This window comes from Pieris napi, chromosome 4, assembly GCF_905475465.1.
Source record: "Pieris napi chromosome 4, ilPieNapi1.2, whole genome shotgun sequence".
NCBI lineage: Eukaryota > Metazoa > Arthropoda > Insecta > Lepidoptera > Pieridae > Pieris > Pieris napi.
The window spans coordinates 10,054,502-10,065,548 of record NC_062237.1 but is presented as its reverse complement, the minus strand read 5'-3'; positions in this window follow the sequence as shown (position 1 = coordinate 10,065,548).

Genomic DNA, 11,047 nt, shown 5'->3' with positions numbered 1-11,047 from the left:
TAGTGATTTAGTAGTTAACACTATAAGACAATAACATGGCTAACGAACCTCCACCTAGTAGGTCGATTTGGAAAACATAAGTCGATAGTCGAGTGGACTAGCGCGATGCGAAATTAAACTTTTTTACTACTAAAGATATTTAGTCACAAGTATTACAAGTGTGTTCTCTACAATCATTAAGTTTCAACCTTGATGGTTTATTGGTTTAAATAATGGATAAACTGTAAAGCGAGTTTTAAGAAATGTCATACAGAAAGAAACCAATAGATAAAATGGTGTAACAGCTGTTTAAGCACCAATGACACCAGTAAAAAGTTCCACATAGATACACAAGGATTCGTAAAAGCTTACGTTTTTTAAGGTTTGCATCACCTTAAATCATTCATTTCTCTAATCAATTTGAACTTTTCAAAATTATTAAAATTTTGATTTTAAGATTTTTATAGAAATAACCACTGTGACAATAATTAATTGATTTTTATACCGCCCGCACACAAGACGGTCACAGATTAATAGATCTCAATACTCATAGGGTGAGATCTATAGTGCGCATCTATAGAGTTCATTTCGTCGGAGACTGTTTTTGATCTAAATATAATGTACGAATAAAATAATACACAATATAGTATTAGTTTTATATCTAACAATAATATTAGGTAGTGCGTAAAAACCTTGACATTCGTTTACGTGATTACAGAATTTACTTTAGTTGTTTTAGTTTCTTGTATGTATGTGAGTTTAGTGTAGTTTAGTTTACAGTATAACTAACTCATGCTTTGTCACGTGTCAAGTTTTTCTTGCCTACATGAATGACCTATACCTATAGGTATGTTAACTAAAGCTGGCGGCTTCAACACATTTACACTTTGTGCTTGTGTAGTGTCTGTGAATAAGCGCGAGACGTGATGTCAAACTGAAATACAATCATAAATACATCATGAATTGCATTAGTGTGAGTACTGTGAACCCGCCAGCTTTCGATAACCGACCTATACTAATAGTTAGGAATTGATTTATATTAAACAGACAGGTAGTAAAATAAAAATGTTTCAGTCATAGTTATTTTTTATTTAAATAAGGGCACACCTCTGTTGATATTGGTCCTGTTGTTGTTGCTTAAGTTTTTCTTGCCTATAAGAATGACCTATACCTACTAATAGTTAGGAATTGATTTATATTAAACAGACAGGTAGTAAAATAAAAAATGTTTCATAGTTATTTTTTATTTAAATAAGGGCACACCTCTGTTGATTTTGGTCCTGTTGTTGTTGTTGCTTAAGTTTTTCTTGCCTATATGAATGACCTATACCTACTTATAGTTAGGAATTGATTTATATTAAACAGACAGGTAGTAAAATAAAAAATGTTTCATAGTTATTTTTTATTTAAATAAGGGCACACCTCTGTTGATTTTGGTCCTGTTGTTGTTGTTGCTTAAGTTTTTCTTGCCTATATGAATGACCTATACCTACTTATAGTTAGGAATTGATTTATATTAAACAGACAGGTAGTAAAATAAAAAATGTTTCATAGTTATTTTTTATTTAAATAAGGGCACACCTCTGTTGATTTTGGTCCTGTTGTTGCTTATTTTTATAGTTATGTGTCTTAAGTCTTTTCGTAGCACTGTCATGGCGTCGCTTATTGTATCCCGAGTCACGCCCAATACCGTCTTCACCATAAGGGCACACAGGGCCCGTGCCCAGGGCCCCCATTCTCAGGGGGCCCCGAAGGACCGAGAATTTCTCTCCCACATTTATTCTCAAAACATTTTTGTCGGGCACATTACACTGTTATCGGAAGGTATTTACAAGGCATATGCTAATTAATAAGGATATGATAGAAGACTCAACAGAAATCCTAAATCAGAGTTTAGACTGATGATGATGATGAATGACTAAGCTATCGATTGAGTAACATGATATATTTTAATATATATTTTACAGACATACTTAGGGAGATAGGATATGAATATAATCAAATAGGACCATTTTGATGACGAGAGGTGATATAAAAGTTCAAAGATTCAGGTTTTTAATGCCTTATATGCTTCTGGGAGGGAGGGAAACTGCGATTTGAGATAAAAATCATATTTTAATCTCAAAATCGTGCCGTGTTCTATTTGGCCATCCGTGTAAATACCTGAAAAAAAAATAACATGTCACTTATGAAAGGACCAAGGTAACAAGTAAGAATTATGTGTTTCATTTGAAAATACAAATTAACAGTAAGTTATCTGTGAAAGTGTGAATATGTTTTTATCAGCCACAGATCTTTATTAATATCATATCATTACATTCTTAAGCTATTTATATCTATAAACTACTAAATTCAGAGATATGAAAAAAAATATTCTTAAATTTTCATAACAAACAAGCTATAATATAATAACTTCCACCACCTACACTTTATTTATTATAAGATTTTTAACTTAGACAATTTCTTAACAAAATAAAGAAGGTTCCAAATAGATCATGATTCGGTTTTTTGCATTAAATGCATTAATGTAGGTAGTAAAAGTAATGTCTTGTATAATTCACTTAAACTGTCTTTGCTTGCAGCAATTTATAAGGGTTTACCTCTAAGGTGTCGGTGCAAGCATAACTGCGGCAGTCAGTTTAGATATAATGCTACCAGCAACAAGATTTCCATAGTAGGACTGGGCCACTGCTGCAGTAGACCCAGCAACAATTCCTGTGCTGCTAAATCCCAGCAAAGGTGCTATGAGAGGGGTAGCAAATCCAGCTGTCCCATAAATAGCAGCCGCTCCAACCAAATTCACAGCCAAAGCACAAAGGAGCCCCATGATAAGTTAACTGTAAGAGCATAATTTAATATAGGCTAAATATTCCAAACAAAGGATTATAAGTTGTATTATATATAAATACAACTTACAACTTCCTTTTTATACTAGGTACTTAATATATAGTTGCAAGTATAACATAGACAAAGAACTTTATGTGTTGAACTGTTGAGTACTAATTAATAAAGAAAGATTTCTAAGGTACTTGTACCTTACCTTACCCTGTCTTCTTACAGGAAAATACTAAACTTAATAGTCTATAAAAGCGTTTTCTATTGACTTTCCTAATCGCTATCGACTTGATTGAGTGTTGTGCTGTTGTCACAGCACAGGCTGTTAAAAACAAATAACTACTACACACATCATTATTCATTACTAATAATAAAAATAATAATTAGTTCACTGATGTTAAATAATATTTAACATTGGTAGACTTTACCTGATACTTACTTTTGGTAAATAGTGCGCAATCGAGGTCTTGCCTTCTTAATTGAAATCCAAATTCTTTCTTGGTAAGAGGTGACTTTTGATTAGTAAATACGTATATGCACGGAGCAGCTCACAAAGTACAATGATATCAGATATGATTAAAATTTGAATTTAAATAGGCAGCGCTGCGCAGATACGAATCAAAAAAATCACAACACAGGCTTATAAAATATAAACTCCTCATTTAACGTTACAAAATTCAAAAATTAATTCAAGACAAAATTTAAACAAAAAACCAGTCTGCAACAATCTTCAAGCCTTAGGATGCTAATCATTCAACAATATAATAACATCAATATAATCGAGTTAATACGTAGTATTGAAATCTTTCTCTAGATGAATTGAGGAAGAATGAATTTTTCACAATTACATATAAAGAATATTTCAGTATGTATTGTTGGAATATTATTTAAATATCGTTACTATATTTCCCCCTAACATTGGTAACATTTGAAATCTGGTCATACTTTATATATATTTTATACAACGGTAACTCCCCATATAAAAGACTAGGGATTTAGGGAACACTAAAAATAATGCAAAATGTAAACAAGAATGCGTCATTCCACAGAACACATTTTGCTTATGTGCATGCCGGCTTCAAATTTCAGACTTAGTCTGTGCCGTTCATGTATCTATCAGTGTGAGTATCTGAGAAAACGAAAATGGTAACGATTTTAAAACCGGTCGCCCGAATTTGATGATACTGATTATGCAGGTGTCTCGGGGGCCCTTGATTGGAACACCTCCAAGTGGTTTTTGCTGCCGGAAATGCGTCTAAGTATTAAAAAAATTAAAGTTTTGTGTAATGTATTGAAATTTGTAAACAATCCGACAATTTCTACTTTTCTATTGGTTACAATCTCATCTCTTATAACGTTCTTTAGCATCTTATTATGTTCTTTAGCATCGCAGTTTCCCTCCCTCCCAGAAGCATATAAGGCATTAAAAACCTGAATCTTTGAACTTTTATATCACCTCTCTTCATCAAAATGGTCCTATTTGATTATATTCATATCCAATCTCCCTAAGTATGTCTGTAAAATATATATTAAAATATATCATGTTACTCAATCGATAGCTTAGTCATTCATCATCATCATCAGTCTAAACTCTGATTTAGGATTTCTGTTGAGTCTTCTATCATATCCTTATTAATTAGCATATGCCTTGTAAATACCTTCTGATAATAGTGTAATGTGCCCGACAAAAATGTTTTGAGAATAAATGTGGGAGAGAAATTCTCGTCCTTTTTATATTCATTCATTATGTGATAATAACTTTTTATGTTCATTTTTATATTTATACTATGCAACATGTTGCAACATAAAAAATAAGCAAATATAACAACTTATTATACAATACAAACATTTCTACTGGGCACACACAGGTGAATCAAATTAAATGCATTTGCCGTTGACTACCGAAAAGTGTGAGCGTTAATGTGTGTCTTAAGTCTATTCGTAGCACTGTCATGGCGTCGCTTATTGTATCCCGAGTCACGCCCAATACCGTCTTCACCATAAGGGCACACAGGGCCCGTGCCCAGGGCCCCCATTCTCAGGGGGCCCCGAAGGACCGAGAATTTCTCTCCCACATTTATTCTCAAAACATTTTTGTCGGGCACATTACACTGTTATCAGAAGGCATTTACAAGGCATATGCTAATTAATAAGGATATGATAGAAGACTCAACAGAAATCCTAAATCAGAGTTTAGACTGATGATGATGATGAATGACTAAGCTATCGATTGAGTAACATGATATATTTTAATATATATTTTACAGACATACTTAGGGAGATTGGATATGAATATAATCAAATAGGACCATTTTGATGAAGAGAGGTGATATAAAAGTTCAAAGATTCAGGTTTTTAATGCCTTATATGCTTCTGGGAGGGAGGGAAACTGCGATGCTAAAGAACATAATAAGATGCTAAAGAACGTTATAAGAGATGAGATTGTAACCAATAGAAAAGTAGAAATTGTCGGATTGTTTACAAATTTCAATACATTACACAAAACTTTAATTTTTTTAATACTTAGACACATTTCCGGCAGCAAAAATCACTTGGAGGTGTTCCAATCAAGGGCCCCCGAGACACCTGCATAATCAGTATCATCAAATTCGGGCGACCGGTTTTAAAATCGTTACCATTTTCGTTTTCTCAGATACTCACACTGATAGATACATGAACGGCACAGACTAAGTCTGAAATTTGAAGCCGGCATGCACATAAGCAAAATGTGTTCTGTGGAATGACGCATTCTTGTTTACATTTTGCATTATTTTTAGTGTTCCCTAAATCCCTAGTCTTTTATATGGGGAGTTACCGTTGTATAAAATATATATAAAGTATGACCAGATTTCAAATGTTACCAATGTTAGGGGGAAATATAGTAACGATATTTAAATAATATTCCAACAATACATACTGAAATATTCTTTATATGTAATTGTGAAAAATTCATTCTTCCTCAATTCATCTAGAGAAAGATTTCAATACTACGTATTAACTCGATTATATTGATGTTATTATATTGTTGAATGATTAGCATCCTAAGGCTTGAAGATTGTTGCAGACTGGTTTTTTGTTTAAATTTTGTCTTGAATTAATTTTTGAATTTTGTAACGTTAAATGAGGAGTTTATATTTTATAAGCCTGTGTTGTGATTTTTTTGATTCGTATCTGCGCAGCGCTGCCTATTTAAATTCAAATTTTAATCATATCTGATATCATTGTACTTTGTGAGCTGCTCCGTGCATATACGTATTTACTAATCAAAAGTCACCTCTTACCAAGAAAGAATTTGGATTTCAATTAAGAAGGCAAGACCTCGATTGCGCACTATTTACCAAAAGTAGGTATCAGGTAAAGTCTACCAATGTTAAATATTATTTAACATCAGTGAACTAATTATTATTTTTATTATTAGTAATGAATAATGATGTGTGTAGTAGTTATTTGTTTTTAACAGCCTGTGCTGTGACAACAGCACAACACTCGATCAAGTCGATAGCGAATAGGAAAGCCAATAGAAAACGCATTTATAGACTGTAAAGTTTAGTATTTTCCTGTAATTAGACAGGGTAAGGTAAGGTACAAGTACCTTAGAAATCTTTCTTTATTTATTAGTACTCAACAGTTCAACACATAAAGTTCTTTGTCTATGTTATACTTGCAACTATATATTAAGTACCTAGTATAAAAAGGAAGTTGTAAGTTGTATTTATATATAATACAACTTATAATCCTTTGTTTGGAATATTTAGCCTATATTAAATTATGCTCTTACAGTTAACTAATCATGGGGCTCCTTTGTGCTTTGGCTGTGAATTTGGTTGGAGCGGCTGCTATTTATGGGACAGCTGGATTTGCTACCCCTCTCATAGCACCTTTGCTGGGATTTAGCAGCACAGGAATTGTGGCTGGGTCTAGTGCAGCAGTGGCCCAGGCCTACTATGGCAATGTTGTTGCTGGCAGCATTATATCTAAACTGACTGCCGCAGCTATGCTTGCTCCAACACCTTAGAGGTAAACCCTTATAGATTGCTGCAAGCAAAGACAGCTTAAGTGAATTATACAAGAAATTACTTTTACTACCTACATTAATGCATTTAATGCAAAAAACGGAACCATGATCTATTTGGAACCTTTTTTTTTTTGTTAAGAAATTGTCTAAGTTAAAAATCTTATTATAAATATAGTTTAGGTGGTGGCAGTTATTATATTATAGCTTGTTAGTTTTGAAAATTTAAGAATATTTTTATTCTATGATTATTAGTAGTGTATAGATATAAATAGCTTAAGGACGTAATTATATGATATTAATAAAGATCTGTGGCTGGTAAAAACATATTCACACTTTCACACATAACTTACTGTTAATTTATATTTTCAAATGAAACACATAATTCTTACTTGTTAAAGGTATATACCTTGGTCCTTTCATAAGTGACATGTTTTTTTTTCAGGTATTTACACGGATGGCCAATTAATAGAACACGGCACGATTTTGAGATTAAAATATGATTTTTGCTCGCTGTTCTACTAACTACATCTGTTTCCAATAATGTGAAATTAATATAGTAAATAAAAACACTGTTGTTTTTTTTTCTTCACTATTTAATTCTACTTATTTTGATAAAATTTATGAAATTATATTTGAAGATTTTTGGTGTTATAGTCGGTGCGAGTACTTTGTAACTCCCAATAGCGATACCAATCCAGAAATTTTTGCATGTGATTCTCATGTACTAGTTCCTTTAACATCCGTAACGCTAATGACGCAACTGGGATCGCGCTGTACAAAACTTGAAATCGGGATTGCTATCGATATGGAATTTAGTGAGTAACAGTAATAAAAGTGATGATTTAACAAACGATCCACAAATCGAGCGTAAAAAAAAATACATTGCAGAAGCTTAGACGTAAGATTATATTATTAGAAAGTTATTGATTTACATTTCGAAACCAGACTCTATTGTACTTAAATCGATATTTATCTACTATTCATTATAAATAGATAATTTAATCTTGATATAAAATGAATACATAATGTTAAAAATAAAATTATAATTCTAGATTAGTGATTACTACGTATAGATTCAGACATGAAATACCTATATTTCTGTATGTATCCTTAAATATTTTTATTTATTGGCACAATCCGCCTTACCGTATGAAAGTAGAGGTTTGAGAATGTCCGATTTATTGTCCGACCCTGCTCTATTCTGCATATCAATGATATGTTACAACATAGCAACATTAATAGCTATGCGGACGATAGCAGTGGGCCTACTCTTTAGACTGTGTGGCCAGGTATTTCTTATATGTCGATGAGTATCAGAACAAACTTGTGTCTGAAGTTGAAACTCTGCTTCTTTGAATCTCGAACTGAGATAGACTAAATCTAGACAAATTGATCGGATTACTACTTGCAGCTGAGTTTTATCATCGGACGTCAAGGCAGAATACAAAATACCATCTGTATCACCTCGAAGTCCGTTGATCCACGACTTGAGCGTTTCTTGAGGTTGTTTTTGCCGTACACCAACAATATGTGGAACCAAGTGCCCACTGACGTATTTCCGAACCAATTTGTCTAGGGTCCTTCAAGAAAAGAGCGTATCAATTCTTAAAGGGCTGGCAACGCACTTGCAAGCGGTATCACCTTACATCAGGTAAGCCGACGGCCCGTTTGCCCACTGTTACATTAAAAAAATATTGGTACATAAAGTAGCTAACGCAGTCATTCCAATCACGTCAATCTTGTAAATGAAGCGACTAGCAAGCAACTAAATAAAGCGAGTGTGGATGGGTACCACTCGTGCATCCTCTTCTAACCAATGTCCAATATTCGTGGCGAGGCGCGTCGCGTGAGTCTGGAGCCGGCTTAAGGTATGCGCAAAAGCGAAATGTGTTCTGTGGAATGACGCATTCTTGTTTACATTTGGCATGATTTTTATTTTTTAGTGTTCTCTAGTCTTTTAGATGGGGAGTTACCTTTTTATGTATAAACTATAAAGTATGACCAGATTTCAAATTTTACCAATGTTAGGGGGAAATATAGTAACGATATTTAAATAATATTCCAACAATACATACTGAAATATTCTTTTTTAGTGAAAAATTCATTATTTCTCGTCATATAAAGGAAGATTTATATACTACGTATTAACTCGATTATATTGATGTTATTATATTGTTGAATCATTAGCGTCCCAAGACTCGAAGACTGTTGCAGACTGGTTTTTTTGTTTAAATTTTGTCTTAAATTATTGTATTTTGTTACGTTAAGTGAGGAGTTTATAAGCATGTGTGGTGGTCTTCTTGATTCGAATCTGCGCCGCGCTGGCTATTTAAATTCAATTCAAATTTGAATCATATCATTGTACTTTGTGAACTGCACCGTGCATGTACGTATTTACTTTCAAGAGTCTGGCTGAGACCTAACAAGGCAAGACTACTATTCCGCACTACTTATCAAGAGTATCAGGTAAAGACTACCAATGTTAAATATTATTTAACTTCAGTGATCTAAATATTATTTTAATTATTAGTAATGTAATAATGTATGTAGTATTTGTTTTGAACAACCGGTGCTGTTGTCTCAGTCTCAACACTCCAGCTAGTCGATAGCGAATAGGAAAGTGAATAGAAACGAATACATTTATAAATTATAGACATAGTACATTCCTGTAAAAAGACAGGGTAAAGTAAGGTAGTACCTTAGAAAATAAAATTTTTTTGTCATTTAGTATTAGTACTCGACTCATATAGTTCTTTATCTATGTTATACTTGCAACTATCATATTATATTAAGTAGGATAAAAAGGAAGTTGTAAATTTGTTGTATTTATAAATCCTTTGTTTGGAATCTTTTGCCTATATTAAATTGTGCTCTTACAGTTAACTAATCATGGGGCTCCTTTGTGCTTTGGCTGTGAATTTGGTTGGAGCGGCTGCTATTTATGGGACAGCTGGATTTGCTACCCCTCTCGTAGCACCTTTGCTGGGATTTAGCAGCACAGGAATTGTTGCTGGGTCTACTGCAGCAGTGGCCCAGTCCTACTATGGCAATCTTGTTGCTGGCAGCATAATATCTAAACTGACTGCCGCAGTTATGCTTGCACCGACACCTTAGAGGTAAACCCTTATAGATTGTTGCAAGCAAAGACAGCTTAAGTGAATTATACAATAAATTATTCACAGTACATCACTGTGTTGCAGAATTAGCTAAAGTAAAGTATTAGTTTGTGTAGATATGCATTTTGTTTTATATTTTATTACCTACAATAATGTATTTAATGTAAAAAACAGTATCCTTGAATCATGATCTATTTGAAGCCTTCTTTATTAAATCATTATAATAAATATAGTGTAGGTGGTGGCAGTTATTATATTACAGCTTGTTTTTTATGAACTTACAAAAACTTAGAAATAAATTACTTAAGGTAAAAGCTTTCAAGGAAATATCTTTGAGATCTTTTCTGAATAAAGTAGTTTCTAAATATGAATAGCTTAAAGACGTAATTATATGATATTAATAAAGATCTGAGAATGGTAAAAACATATTTACAGTTTCACAGATAACTTACTCTTGATTTCTATTTTTTTGATGAAAATATTCCACATGCCTTTCAAATGAAACACATAATTCGTACCTTCTTGTTAACTCAATCATTTCATATGTTATTTTTTTTCAGGTCACTTATTTAAATGGATGGCCAAATAGAACACGGCACGATTTTGAAATTAAAATATGATTGTCGCTGTTTTACTAACCACATCTGTTTCAAATAATGTGAAATGAATATTAATAAATAAATAAACATGGGTGTTTTTTTTTCTTTAATCTTTGATTCTACTTATGATCGTAAAATCTAAATTAGGTTGTTTAAACGTGATAAAATTATGTATAATTTGGTGTGATAGTCAGCGCCGGTTCTTTGTAACTTCCAATAGCGATAATGGATCCAGAAATTTTTGCATGAAATTCTCATGTACTAGTTCCGTAACGCTAATAATATGTATGTGTGATGTGTCGTTCGCGATTGAATGTTTCAAGAGAACCAGATCTTTAAATCGTCGCTAACGAATCGGTCACTTCGTTGAAAATGATCAATCGTTCGATTTTTTAACCATCCGACTCCCAGAACCAACATTGGGTTCCGAGAGCCTCTTCGCAGGATGTGTTCTGCCTTGGATTCTGCCACTAACATTGATCCTTTTTCGCACTCTACTGCTT